Source organism: Manacus vitellinus, unplaced genomic scaffold (genome assembly GCF_001715985.3).
Source record: "Manacus vitellinus isolate BGI_N305 unplaced genomic scaffold, ASM171598v3 scaffold_7_pilon, whole genome shotgun sequence".
Taxonomy (NCBI): domain Eukaryota; kingdom Metazoa; phylum Chordata; class Aves; order Passeriformes; family Pipridae; genus Manacus; species Manacus vitellinus.
In genome coordinates this window covers 25,073,819-25,089,094 of record NW_021940813.1, presented here as the reverse complement: position 1 = coordinate 25,089,094, position 15,276 = coordinate 25,073,819, and the positions used below count along the sequence as shown (strand labels likewise).

The following is a 15,276-nucleotide window of genomic DNA, read 5'->3' as shown; positions in this document are numbered from 1 at the left end:
ACAGTGTTCGCCTGCAAAGAGGAAAGGCTACCTTTGTTTCATGTGCATCTGCTCTTGCTACAAAAATGCTCCTTTGTTGAGCTCGGCAGCAGTAGTGTGCACAGAGGTGTAAGGAATCAAAGACCTCAGCTTCTACTTTTTATCACCTCTCCAGTGGATTACACACGCAGCACAATACAGTCATTAAAAATAGTTACACATGAAAAGACACAGCGCCTCATCAGCTCGCTGATGTGTCACTTTACTGACGGACATGCAGCAGTAATTGCTGTGATAAGAAATTTGTCTTTTTCTGCTCTTTGCACCCCTCCTGTGCACTCAGAAGAAAGGGAGACTGGCAATCTCCCTTCTTGCATCCCTCCCCAACAACCCACTGGGGCATTAAACAACCCTCTCCTCCTCTCTGCACCCTTTGTTTAAAGCGACACCTTCTCATATATGTTCTGTGGGTAGTGGGGAGGGAAGGGGGAAAAAGGGATATTTACTTACAGAGCAGTAGCGGGCAGTTAATGTCACCTCCTGGACCAGGGACAGGGGGTCACATCCACTAACAAATGTGCAGAGAGCACACTGGCCTGCTTGCAGCAGAGAGCTGTACAGCCAGCTGGGGCTTTCTGCTGCCTGTGAAGAGCAGCTCTTCCGATTCCAGCTCTGCAGTCAGTGTTGTGTGGAAAGAGGCTGCTGCCTTCCCCAGCCTAGTGAAACCCCTCTCTATCATTTTACCATATAAGGAGACAAAAGCATTGGAGACACTCATTCTTTTAGACGCTCTGCAGCTGGCATTCGACACTTTCTCTATTCCAAGGGTGTCAATACTTCCCCCTCCTAAACATCTTGTCTTTCTTGGCTCCCTTCCTAAAATAAGGCTCCCCCTCCCCTCCTCTAACCTTTGTTTCTCTAAACCCCTGATGCTTATTAATAACATGGGTTTGCTGAATCCAAGGGCTCACTCTTTAAAGGAAAGGTTTTACAGCAACTCAAGCCCAAACATTTGTAAGGCTCTTCACCTGGCTGGAAGAATAAAGTCTTTGGTTGAAATTGGTACCAGGCTTTATTTCCTTTGGTCATTTTGCCTGCTGTGACTTAGTGTCTTGTCCAAAGAAGAGTGAAGCAAGCTGTGTCTCTTCTCCTTCGTGGAGCAGTGCATGTTTTTACGACGAGCAAGTGTGCAGGTGTTTCTTTACGAGCATTCAGAGCCCATTCTACTTTTTCTCCACCCTTCTTTCTTTCCAAGTTCCCCCGTAATCAGAAGGAAAGAGAAGAAAATTAACAAAATGAAAAAAAACCTCTTTGTGTAAGATAAAGCCAAAGGAACAGATTGTCTCAGCACATGCTCAGTATCCAGCGGAGAGCCCTGCCAGTGGGCACATGTTAAGGAGAAGGGGAACTATTAATCCTCCCATAACCAGGAACTAATTTTTCTGCTACAAAATCCAATTTCATCTATCAGCCATCCTACCAGAAACACATTCTGTTAATCAAAACAGTAAGGGTCCTGGAAAACCTCCCAGAGGGAAGAATTTGGATCAGAAGCACATGGGAGGTGTCTACTCTGTAGATTGAGGGGTAGGGTGGAGTGGCATTTCAGGGTAATTCTTCAGTAATGACTGGTGCTTGCCAAAGGGAGGTGCTTTAATTTGAATGCTTTCAACCTTAAAGGAAACCAGAAGGACAAAAGTATAAAGGACATTAGCCAGAGACAGCGTTGCTGTTGTTTGGCATCCAGAAGATGCAAAGTAGTCCAGTGTCCTTTCGTGTTGGACACCAGGTCCTGACACGTGTCTGGGCAGTGGCACAGATGTATACATGGATTAGCTAAGGGTTTTTCCTGCAAAACAAACGTATGCCAGAACTATGACCTGTACTTGCTGTTCTCTTGTGCACCCAAATGGTAATCAGATTTGGAATGGGGATGAAATGTATATGGTTGGTCTCAGTAATACTACAAATCTAGAAGAGCACAGACAGAATAAAATGGTGGAGAAGGGCAATTCCTAGTTTTTCTTTCAGAAGCCAAATCTCCTTAATAGATGTGAGTAATTTTGATGACCACCAATGCCCATGGGTCTGTTTGTCAGTTGATTCAGCCTTTGCCATTGCATTTTCAAAACAGAGGCATCATGCCCTGGAGGACTGACCATGGGCGTATAGGATTAAGGATGCCATGGCAATTAAATCTCATTTTAATCAAAGCTGCTGCACTGCCCAGCCACATGGGGAGTCCCTGACTCATCCCTTACATTTGCACTGGCAGTGGAAGATGAGTTAAACCAGACAGAGAGAAATTTTCAGTGAACCCTTGAGCTCCACTGGAGCTGCACCTATATCTTGGGAGAGCTACTGGTTGGGTTTCTAGCCCCACCACTGACTTGCTGGGTGCCCTTGGACAAGACAGTGCATCTTTCTGTTCTTTAGTTTCACTGTCTCTAAATATAGAGCTCAGGACAGCCAAAATTCTGTATGAGTTGCTGACAAATTTACAAAGGACTAGTTAGTGCATCATTATCATCATCATCATCATCATCATGAATTTTCTTTCTTTTAGATTCAACTGTTGCACAGTGACAATAATAATAATAATAATAATAATTTATTTCCATCTTAGTTGCAGTTCTTACCTCAGGTCTGGTTTAAAAATGTGTATAAAGAAGATGAAAATTAGATTTGGGCTATTTGAATAAGTTTATTTCCAAAGCTTCTAAATAAATTAAATATTCCAAATGTGTTAATTATTTTTTCAATTTCCGTGATATTTTCACTTCTCTGTCTGTCCACTGACAGCTGCTGCAGCAACTCTGACAGAAATTTTTTTATGTGACCCGTACACATAGAAGATGAGTATTCCACAATTACAAGTTAAAATATATACTGACTTCAGCTGAAATGGTTTAGTTTAACTGTTGCAGGTCATGGGTTGACTTCAGGAAAATAATTTTTTTCTGCTTTAATCTAATATCTCTGACTCCTTGAAAGCAGAGGAGTCGCTGCCAATTTAAAACCCAATGATCTATGGGCTCACTATGGGACTTAACTCTCAGCAGCCACATCAAGACTGCATGGAGCTGTGAATGGAATGAGGGAGAGTTACCAGGCAGCACCTTCCTTCATCCCATAATGAGATATATGGACTCCATCAAATACTACTAGGGAAGGTACAGGGAACCTCTGACCTCTTATCCTTCTTCAGGAGTTCCAAAACTGCTCCCTCCACATTTTATCTCATAAGTAAATATTCATCAGTGATTGGCAGCATACCACCCCCCACCAATTTCCCACAAGAATCAAATCCAATGGAGATAGGTGGGTGGGAGAAACCCAAATTTTCTTAATTGTCAGGGATATGGGAAGGAAAGGGCAGGGGCTTTTTTTCACTGGCAAATGTATTATGTCACCCACTTCTTTATATGTATATATATATATATATACAATTTTATTTCTACTTCATTGGTTCTCTGATTAACCCAGCACAGATCAGGCATCTTCAAGGCTTCAGAGGAGACAATTCAATAAAAACAGGGGCAGTGTTTCCAATAGTGGGTTAAATTTAAGAGTGGAAGTGCAAGTACCATTCAGTACAATCCTGTGAATTAGAAACACATCATATAGTTCATATTTTCCTCATGTATATAGCATTTATGTAGCGTATATTGCTTGTTCTTCAGTGGTATGTGTGTTTAGCAGCTTTAATTCTATATGTAGGATGCTGTACCTCACATATGGGAAAAAAGATGGGAAAAGTATCATTTTCATGGCAGGACTTCTCAATGATTTTACTAACCATTCATAAGTTTCACTTCAGCAACTGAGTTGATGCCAGAATAACTGTCATTTCAGCACTTATCTTCTTTTCTGGCTGAAAAGAGCGAACAAAGGAAAATAGAAATATTCCACTTCTAGCTGTCCCTTTCCACTATTTCCGCCAGTTTGAGACACGGAGAAATATAATGTCTCTGAGAGAGCAGGGGAGGTGGAAATCTACACTTATAAAGTGGCTAAGCTACTGGCTGATTCTTCTGTGTAACACAAGCTTTGTTTGAATATGAGAATATGCATTTAGGAGAACTGCTATTTTTGGCACTACTACTTAGGAGAAAAGACAACGCAGAAAGAATCGTGCCTTGCAGAATATACCACCTAAGGAGTCTTTCTGCTGTGCATTTTGCAAACAGACTTATCTGTTTGTATTGACCTTGTATTGACCTTTTGAGCCACCAGTGCACCTGTAATAAACGTGGGTAGAGCCCTTCCCAAATCTTCGTTCGCGAAGCCCAGCCATGATGATGACTTAGGAAGTAGTATAGACTTGTGCAGAGGTTGCATTTTAGTTCATTAAACCTAAAATAACACCCAGGCAATATTAAATCTTCCTGAAATTTCATTCTCATAAGATGTTCACAGATACATAGTTTTCCCCAAGTATATGAGGAATATGCAATGGATAAAAAGGTATTTTCAACATTTTTCTTTCTCAATTCAGTCTCCTGGTCACAAAGCTTTTTGCAATATTTTGATCTTCTTTTCTCCCCCTAGGTAACTTGATCCTCAAGCAGAAATACTCAGCAAGCAAGAAATATCAGGGTTTTACAGATTCTGATGAAGGAATTACGGACATCCTTGGACAATCCATTAAAACCACCACTGTCACTGCAGATAATGAAAGTCTGTCTGCTTTGGGATGATGCAAGACTTATTTGATTTTTGGGAGGATGTTTAGCCTGAATCAATGTGAAAAGATTAGTGTTTTAGAAACTCCAATCTGATCTGGAAAAAAAAGTGTTTCCATGTTTGCTTTCTTAATATGTTTGAATAGTTTTCACATACAGTGTTAAATGATTTTCCTCAGTAATTTAGATGCTATGGTTCAGTAGCTTCAAAGATCTTCTGATTTTGTATGGGAAAAGTTATCTTTAGAAGGATAATGTAATGCTATGTTATAACACAGATGATATAGACTCAAACCCAAGTGTGTTTCTGTAATATAGTGATATGGGATGGAGCTGAAAGCATTTTAGACCATTATGGTCAGATTGGACAAAGATTTCATTCAGTTTTTAAATTTAGTCTGGACCTTCTATGGAGCTAACCCTAGTTTCATTCAGAGAAATCTATCCCTGAAAAGAGGTGTCCCAAGGTGAATGTGGCAGTGAGACACTGGTCAATATGTGGTCTGGTAGTGTCATTGTAATTGCTCCTATGCCCCTTTGTGGACAAGTGAGATGTGGAGAGGGTTTGCAATGGATGACCCAGGCAGCTGTGTCCCTGCTGCTTTCCCCTCTCCCAGCTGAGCAGACAAACAGCTGTTGACACTGATGAGCAGAGGAACATGGATTGATCACAGAGACGAAGAGTAGTGGTGCTTCAAAGGAGCAGACAACACATCCAAGGAAGCCTCAAGGAGCAATACAGCGTTTAAAGGAACCGGTATCTGCTAAGAAAAATCCTTCTTGTTAATAGTTAGGTTTTCAGCAGCTTGGAAAGCTGAGGCAACTTGTTACAGGACTGACAGGTCCTTCACTGGACAAGAAACACCATCAGAAGATCCATCCCACGTCCTCATGGATTTAAGAAAAGCCATAAAATCCATTGCAGGATAAAGGCAGCCCATCAAACAATTCCCCAAGCAGTAGCTGTCTGTACCATGTAAGGCAGCCACCCTGAATAGCCCTCACCAGGCTGCTGACTGAGTGAAGAAGAAATAAGGAAGAGCTGTAACAAAGAGAGTGGAAAACAACAATTTCCCGCCCTACTTTCTCTACCATTCTTTCTCCTTCTTTCCCCTCTCTAAGGAACAGATTGTGCCTCTACTTTTAAGGAAACTAGAGTGAAGCATTTGGATCTTTGCCATCTGCACAATTCTTTGGATTATAAGTGTTCTTTAAACCCCTCAGCTCCATAGTATGTTTATCTGTAACCAGGGACAGGGACTTTGGTGGCATGTCTTTGGAAGCACTTTGGAACAGAGAGATACAACCTCCAACAAGAGGTGAGCAAGCAGTCTTTAGGAATGATGACTCTAAATGATGATAATGCGAAGACCTATGCCGAGAAACTGTTGCTTCTTCCCTTTCCTCTGGATTCAACTTGACTGTTATGTGGGGCCTGAATATGACAGATAAGCAGAGTATTTTGGGTTTCCTACCCATCCAGATGGAACCTGGAATGTCAAATTGCTACAGAGGCTGCAGTAATTGCTGGTCTTCTGAACTGGCAAATACTAACCCTTACTTTCGGATTTATTAATTTCAGTAAACTCATGATTTATCATTCCCTGTTCCAGACACATGAAACAAACACACTGTGATTGTTCAAAAAAACTAATCACTCTGCGTTTCTGATAGGATGAGAGACTTGTTATTCTATACAAAATAGCTCATATTCCCTGTGGTGTTCCCAGCAGAACTCTTCAGTGTTTTAGGTGAAATCCCCTTTCCATAATCCTCCCCCTCCCACTGACCCACTGCTCATGGCTTCTCCAAAATGTTACTTCTGTGTGAATAATTTCCTTCTGCTCACCTTAGCACTTTTTCTGTTACAATTTCTGATATCTATTATGACCCTCTTGAAATAGCCAACAGCAACATTTGAAATTGCCATTCCACTTTATGAGGCAGCCAGAGGCCTTGGGAGCTTCTGAGAAAAGATAGGTTTGACAAAGTGAGCAGTTGGCAAACACCTCAAGAACCTACCTAAGTAACTTCCGAGACAGAAGTGACAATGTCTAACTCATCCCTGGCAAATCTTTGTCTGATTTGCCCTTAAGGATTAACATTAGGGCTCCACAACCTTCGAAGTTGAATGAGCATAAGTTTTTTTGGTCAAACAGGGATGTAAAACGAAGGAGAGAGAGACGGAGGGGATGAGGGAGGGAGGGAGGTTGGTTCAGAGTAAAGTTTTCATGCCCGTAAAGGATTAATAGTTCCAGGCACAACCTGTAATTTGTAGTTATTCAGATCACACCATAGCAATATGAGAATCATTGAACAGAAGGGCTCCTCCAATTTGTTATGCTGCTCTTGGGAACTCAGAAATGTCTTGGGAAGAATGTGAGAAGAGAATGTAATGATATTTCCTCACAATATTATGCCAGTCTACAAGAACTTTTGAGTTGGGGATTTCTCAACCTGGAGGCAGTAATCATACTGAATATCACTTTCATGAAGTGATATCACTTGCACAGTTCCCTCCTGATTCCCTGTAAGGAAATTCAGTTTCCTGTTACAGGTAGCCCTATTCTGTGTTGTTGAAAAAACATCTTCCTTTTGTTAATTTCAAGCATATTACCCACTAGTTTTGTCTGAGGCCTCCTAGGTCTTACCTTTGGAGAGATAATGAGCAACTGATCTTTATTCATGTGCTACAGGCTGTTCATGTCTTTGTCTATTTTTATCATAACTCCCCTCAGCCATCTCTCTCCTAGGCTGAGGAGTACCAGTCTACCTATTCAGTCTGTATGAAAGCTGCTCCCTTTGTTTCATCATTCCTCCTCAAACTTTTTCCAATATGACTATTTACTTTTTTACATTATATGGCCTAAATTTTAACATTCAGTTTGCTTTTTGGCTGCATTTGTTTGGGGTTTTTTTGTAAACCTATATAACCTCTAAATTTTACACCCAGGTAGACATCTCAGAACCATTACTTTATAGCTAAAGTTAGATTTTCCCCCACATTCACTGCTTTATGGTTATCTACATTCAGTTTAAGATGCTGTTCCAGTGCCCACTCATCCTGTCGCCTAAGATCCTTTTTTTTTCCTCAACCTTAGAAGAATTTCCACTAATTATCTTCTATTAATATTTTTACTGTAAAACCTGCCTGTTTATCTTTCAATTGATTTTATGTAATACATGCAAATATTTTCCCTCTTACCATGTTACTGAGTAAGTGTTTTTAAGGGTGTATGGTGAGGGCCCTTATTGAGTACATGGAAAAGGACAAATAAGCAGATGCTGTCAACCAAAGGTCTCCTGTATCCCCATGCTGCTTATTATCTTACAGGAACACAATGGATCTGCAGAGCGTGATTTCTCCTTACCAGGCTATATTGAATTTCTCCAATTTATCATATTTACACATCTGCTCTATCCTGCACAGTGATTTCTACTAAATTTATCTGTCTTACCAGGCTCTATTTCTCTTGGTTTCTCTTGGAACCATTTAAAAAGGCTGACACTGTATTGGATACATTCAGGTGCTCAGTTTTAAGTCTGTTTTAAATAAAAGGCCATGCACTGTTATTATTTCAGCTAATTCATCCTTCAGCCCCTTTTGAGTGAGCACCATCTGGTTCTAACATTTTCTTCCTATTCATTTTTTTAATTTGTTCCATACCTCTTCTACAGATGCTTCAGCTTGAAATAGATCCTCTGATGATCCCCATAAGGAAGCATTCCACTGAAGGAAGCTTTCCAAGTTCCTCACAGTGAACACAGGAACAAAAAAAAAAAAAGATCATTTAGCCTTTTCTGTTACAGCCATTTCTTCCCCAAGGACTGTTGGCCCTATCATTCCTCAAACCCTTCAACTTGCCTAGCGTTCAAAAACATACAGTTAGTTGCAAATCACTTCCCAGATCACTTCAGACTCATAATATTTTGATGTAAGTAGAAACAGTCCCCCTCTCCAATCTGAATACGACTGGGGACATCCTATTTTGCAGAATGATCCTTCTGTATGGCAACAACTATTTTTCTTCTCAACTACTGTTTGTATATACTACAGATAAACTGAGAGGGTCTGAGACATAGGCTCAGACATATATTATGATTGAATATATGAGCTTAGATTGTGCACTCTGAAGTAGAGTCCTTGCTGTTGATCCCCTTTGGCCTGTGCTTACTTTGAACCCTATAACTGCTCGTGCCCTTTAAATAATAGGATTAAAGTAATCATTTGGTTGCTGATGTGAATTTCATATCTAACACTTCCCATAGAGCTGAAAAAATATACCATCCATTGTCAGTCTGATAGACTTATGGATTTTGTTTGTCCCTACCAAGTTTATATTCACATGGCTGTCTAGTGGAGTTGCTGTCTTAATGTGAATGAAATTCAAATGTTTTGAGTAAAATGAAATAAAAACTTGTAACAATGGCTTGTCTTGGATATAATGTGTCTCGTGCTGGAAGATAAGTAATTTTTCTGAATTGTTAGAGAGGAGTCAGAACCACATTATGAAGCAGTGCTAGTCCTTTTGTTTATCCCTAATGTTTAACCATAAAGTCTAGTGAGTCCTTGCTGGGTTACTATAATGTAAATGCTTTAAATGGCTGAGCAGTGCCCATTTGGCTGGCTGATCCCTGAAGGGCCTGCCCACAGTGATGCTGACTCTTCCTTATATCCAGAAGGATTTCTAGGAATCCAGACCCCTCATTTGCAACAGGGGGTTTCTAAGACTTGGATGTCCAGAAAAAAATGTGCGGAAGGGGCTGGCTTGTCTGGCAACAGACACAGCACTGGCTGGCAGCAGGAACTTAACTTGCAGGGGAGGGCAGAGGAAGACATGAGGAAGGCAGACTGGTCTGCTTGGCTGCCTAGGGCACTTCTACAGGCATGCTCACTCTGCTTCTCCTGATGGCTTTCTGTGTGAGTGTGCCTCGGACCCAGAGCTGTCAGCCATTTCCTTTAGTAAGCTGCATATCCACCCTACCTTTGCATTAGTAAACCCGGGGAAAAGGTAGAAAGAAGGCATGGCTGTAGGTACTTGAGCAGGTATCCAGGATAAGATTCTGGTCACAAATCATAGAACATAGAATCACAGAATATTTTGGGTTGGAAAGGACCTCAAAGATCCTGTTCCAAGCCCTCAGCCATGGGCGGGGCCACCTTCCACTAGACCAAGTTGCTCAGAGCCCCATCCAACTTGGCCTTGAACACTCTCAGTGAGGTTATCCACAACTTCTCTGGGCAACCTGTTCCTGTATCTCATCCCCCTCATAGTAAAGAATTTCTTCCTAACATCTAATCTAAACCCGCTCTCAGTCTGAAGCAATTCTGCCCTGTCCTGTAACTACATGCCCTTGCAAAAAGTTCCTCTCCATATTTCTTGGAGGCTCCCTTCAGGTACCGGAAGGCCACAATTAAGTCACCCCAAAGCCTTCTTTTCTCCAGGCTTAACAATTCCAATTCTCTCAGCCTTTCCTCATAGCAGAGGTGCTCCAGCCCTCTAATCATCTTGGTGGCACTGCACTGGGCTCGCTCCAACAGATCCATGTATTTCCTGTGCTGGGGCCTCCAGAGGTGGCTGCAGTGCTCCAGGTGATGTCTCCCCGGAGCAGAGAAGAGGGACAGAATCATCTCCCTCGACCTGCTGGTTACACTGCTTTTGATGCAGCCCAGGACATGGTCAACTTTCTGGGCTGCAAGCCCACATTGCCAGGTCATGGCCAGCCTCTCACCCACCTGCACCCCAAAGTCCTTCTCAGCAGGGCTGCTCTTGATCTGTTCATCCCCAGCCTGTATTGATACTGGCGGATGCATCCAGGTACAGTACCTTGTACATGGTCTTGTTAAATCTCCAGAAATTCCCATTGGCCCTCTTCTTAAATTTGTCCCTATGGATGGCATTCTGTCCTTCAGGTGTGTGTCAACCTCACCACTCAGCTTTGTCACCTGCAAACTTCCAGGCACGATACGCTGGATGTCCCCATGCCCTTCATGTGCAAAGTCTACATCAACTCAGCTTCTCTCATTCAACAAATAAGGGAACCATTGCCAAAAGTAGTCAACTACGAGGAGTGGCAGACCCCAGGAAGAAGTAATGATAACAAGGGGAGAAAAGACTAGGACAAAGCAAAGACCATGCATGGCCACAGGTGATGCCCAACATACAAGCTGGGTGCTCCTGCTCTTAGCGGTAGGAGTGGGTGGCCCAGACACACCACCCCTGTGTGTTCGTCCTGCCACTGGAAACGAAGTGAGAGCTGCTGAGAAGAAAAGGTGGATGAACAAATTACCCTTGTACACTGCAAACTCCTTGTGCCAGTGGCAGGGTGATCTTCTCAGGGTGACCCCATCACCCACTCCTTTGCTCCCTTTAACTTCCCCAATTGCATCTAATACCTGCAGTTTGTGCTAGCCAAAACACTACAGAAGGTGGTCCAAAGTGAACAAACTCTTTCACACCCTTTCATTTTGAGATGGCAAAGTCATTTCTGCACACTATCACTCTCTGTTACAGCCCCACCAAGTGAGGAAAAATTCCTCACAAAATATTTCCACTTCCTATATGGATAGTTGTTTCGACCAGAAACACTTTCCATCCATTTGATTTGCTTTGTCTGTGTTCTGAGTGCCAGGTTGGACCTGGAAGCAGACCTTCAAGAATTCCTATAGCACCAGGGTAGCCTTGGTTCATCTCATGAATCTCCAGACAATACCCCAAAACACGTCAATATACAGGAATATTAATACAGGAAGTAATAATTACCAAGGAGAAAGATGAGAAGTAAGCATGACCCGATTCTTATTATAGAGTCTACATTGCTAAGCATCATGGTTCATAAAAGTAGAAAGGAGAGTTTGCTGGTCAACAAATCTGTTCCTTGATCAATAAAATGCTTTGTGTAACCTTTGCAAATAACCTGGCAGCCATCTCATCTTATTTTAACTGACCAAATATTAGCTGACCCAAACAAGCCACCCACAATCCTGCTACAGTGGATGGAGAAAGAGAGGTGTTTGTGAAGAGTGATTTGTTAGACGCCTGTTGCAGATAACATGAATTACCCCATAAGTGTGTTTTTCTTTTCCTCATTGAATTTAGAGGGAATCCAGCTGTCTAATTCAGATGAATACCTGACTTTGGACAGCTAAATCATGGCACATATGTCCAGGTAGAATTCCATACCTGAATTCAGCCACTATAGTCCTTGATGTTTAATTGAGTAGAACTGGACACAACATCACTTAAGCTGGCTAGAGGGTCTTCAAGTCACATGAAAGGAAGAAAGGGGAGAGTCTCTCTCCAAGACTTATTCCTTGGAGTCCTGGGTCACTGCAGTCCTGAGTTTGGTCTCCGTCTGCCAATCTGAAACACACTTCAGCACCTGAGTCTGCCCTCAGATCTGGCCCTTACTTCTCCTTTCTGAATTAGGAAAATGTGTTATTTTTTCTGTCCTAAAAAGATGTTAAGATGTTGAGAGAAGAAATACTTAATGTGAAATGCAGGTCATACAAGTGCATAACACACAATGTGTTTAACCTGTGCTCACACAAATTCCTGGGTCGGGGCTAATGCAGTGTAGTTGTACAGCAGAGTTTATGCTAAGATCTTTCTTTTTTCTGTTGTTCTGCACCAAAAGTGCCATGTTGTATCTCTCTCTTCATATTATAATTAGTGTTCTAAGCCTTGAGTGTCCTGCTGCCCTCTACACCCAACACTGGAGGCTGTGGAATGTGTTGCAATGGAAATCATGCATAGGAAATTAGGTTACCCAGCATTTAAAATATGGGCTAAGTAACTGAATAATGGGTTTCTGTGTAGTGGCACCTGTGGATTGCAGGTATTTCTGGTTTATGGTAATCTCTGTGAGTGCTGGGCTTTGATTCCCTAGCCACAGACTACTAGAAAGGAGCACTAGTCAGTGCTGTCTACTTCCCTCCTACAGAAAGCATGCAAATTTCTAGGGAGGCTTTGGTGAAAATCTATTAAGCTTGACAGGGAATATGGTGATCTGGAAGCCCACTAGCTTTGTTTATGAAATGTGTGAAACAACTTCTGTCCCCATATAAGTGCCCATTCTATTCTCATGGTAAAGTGGTTTCATAGTATACTTATTTTCCTTTCCTAAAGGAGAGTTTTCCTCTAAGTTGTTGTGGTATGGAAGTTCCACAGACATAGTAGAAAAAAAAATACAAAAGAGAACCTGTAAAACTGGCTTTGTAAAAAAAAATTACTGAAAATATGAAGTGAGACTGAGGGAAAATATTTTTTCTTCCATCTCTTTCAGTTTCGCTACTTCTTGGTGGTATGTCTTAACAGTAGTCAGTAAATCAACCTGCAGCAGAAACATTTTGAGTTTTATGAAGTCGATGAATCCCTTTGAAATGTTTGTGGTAGTCTTCCTTCCATGTTTGTCAGAGGGAGTTAAGCAAAATCAGGCAAAATTGCTCCAGCTGCTTTTAGAAAAAGTAGGATTTTGTGTAATATGACCTATGCTTCTCAAAGCTAATCAGTGTTAGATGATGAACATTGTTGAAACAGCCTGAGATTTATCAGCATGAAACTGTACTCACTGTGACATAATGCTGAAGATAAAATATTGTAGTCAGTAATAATTCATCTCACTGAAAAACAATTGTGTCAGAGTGTCTGTGCTTTGGTTAGACAGTACACAGCTACAAAAAAAAGGAAAAATGGTAAGAAAAAATATTAAAACACACATTGGTGGTGCAAATCTACACAAGTAGATTAGAAGGAAAGGAAATAGATCTGAGTTTTGCTAAAATTAGTGGATATTTCTGGGAAAACTCCTATTGATATCTGTGGGGCCAGGATTTCACCCCCTAGTTAGTATTCGCATTCACTTTCTTCTCTGGTTTTCTTCCTTATAAAATAGCCTTTTACATTTTCTGTATTACAGAAGCATTTGAATAAGTCTGCCCCCTCCCAACCTCTTGCCAGCTGCAGTCAAAGGTCTGCCTTGTTCTGATGACTTGCTGTTTGGAAGGGAAAAAGTAAAGTTATTCATCCATTAATCATATTTTCAAATGCTAGGTAAGAACAAAGTATTATTGTTGGAAAGACTGCCTTTAGAATGAGTTCACTTTGTAAATAGCCTTTGGATCTTTTTGTTTAATTTCACTTTTAAATTCAAGTCCAGTGAAAAATCACTTCATTATTGTTTATATTCCTGCATTTTATTCAAGCTAAAGACCTTTGGTCAACACAGGGTTTTTTTAAAAAACCTAAAGTTTTGCAGTACATGATTGGAATGCTGCTTCTGCTTCTTGTTTTTAAAAGGAAACACTGTCAATACACCAGTGGCATTACTTTTACATTAAGTGTAAAAGCAGAATGATTTTCTTATTTTCATTGTTTTAGCCTGAGGCTTGGATGATAGACAAACAATTTGAGGACATGAGAAAATTTCTAGTATGGGAGAAGTGAGACTACTCTATAAAAAATATTAGTTTTGCACACAATTTCTTTATTGCACAATTTACTGTGGAGGCACCTCAGCTTAGCTTAACAGAAAGGTCTTGGAATAAACAGACCAAGTGGAGCAAAGGACCAGTGAAGGCAGCTGCCATCTCCCACTGGGATCCCTCTAAAACTCTGCACTCTGGTGGGACACACTACCTTTGGGATAACTTACAAAACTCATCTCACCAGTGCTGTGGAGCTGAAGGTTGGAGCTCTGTGCACATCTGAGCAGACTATGGTCTAGCTGCAAGACTGTTACTGCTGAAGAACAGGGAGACATGTGGAGATGCTGGCTGCAGTGTCTGAAGACATTAAGCCTGCCGAGGTATTGATGCGGGGACAATAAGCCTCAACATAAGATAGGCACATGTGCAGACAATTTGGTATTTTACATTCCTTTTTTTTTTCCACTTACATGCTGTTCTTGACATGAAAGGTGGAACAAACTTGTTCCTAAATATGTTGCTTCAGCTTTATCTACACGGACTGTCACAGCCCCCACCAGCATAAGCGTGGAGAGCTCAGACAGACATGTTCATTGAGGACATCCACCATGGCAGTGGGTCCCCATTGTAGGTAAGGCTGGATACATGGGAGCACCTCCAGAGGCATATCTGCAATCATAAATCAAATAGGACACCAGGATGCTGCCAGGCACTGAGACTCAGTCAGCCATGCTGGTCAGTTGCCCAGACACTGTATGGGGCTCTCCCACCTGGGCACGGCTTAAGAGCAAATCCTATCCCTAGGATATGTTTTGGATGTGGCCACTAAATTTCAGAGGCTATGAGTGTGTAAAGGCCTGGGCACAGCTCAGGGCTGCCTCTCCTGCAGGAGCACTGTCAGGTGTATTGCACGTGTTGCCATGGCAAAGCCCAGGAGGCAACCCTGGGACCAGACCCAACTTCTCCACGTCCACTGGCCCGATAGCACCTGATGTAAACACTCACCACTCATCTAAAGTCAGTGGATCTCCAGCAGCTTTAGACCAACTAATGATCTACCCTTCTGCCTTTGAAATCCTTACTTAGGATCTGAGCTCAGTCTCAAACTGAGTTGGGCTGTCCTTTGGGCTTTGTGTCAGGCCTAGGGAGTCGTGCTCCCCAGGTACTTGGGTACCAGGGACAAAA

At 41.8% G+C, this 15,276-nt stretch overlaps 1 protein-coding gene across 4 annotated transcripts in view; it reads right to left on the bottom strand.

The window, feature by feature from the left end:
- The window catches only part of FHL2 (four and a half LIM domains 2), a 61,416-nt gene that overhangs the window by 26,733 nt on the left and 19,407 nt on the right, over positions 1-15,276 (bottom strand). Inside the window, exon 1 of one of the 4 annotated variants that reach the window (XM_008922153.2) lies at positions 490-669. The exons of the other annotated variants lie outside the window; for them this stretch is intronic. The gene's annotated coding sequence lies outside the window, so the exon portion shown is untranslated. Of the gene's footprint in view, positions 1-489; positions 670-15,276 lie in introns of those variants that run through there. 4 annotated transcript variants of the gene reach the window in all.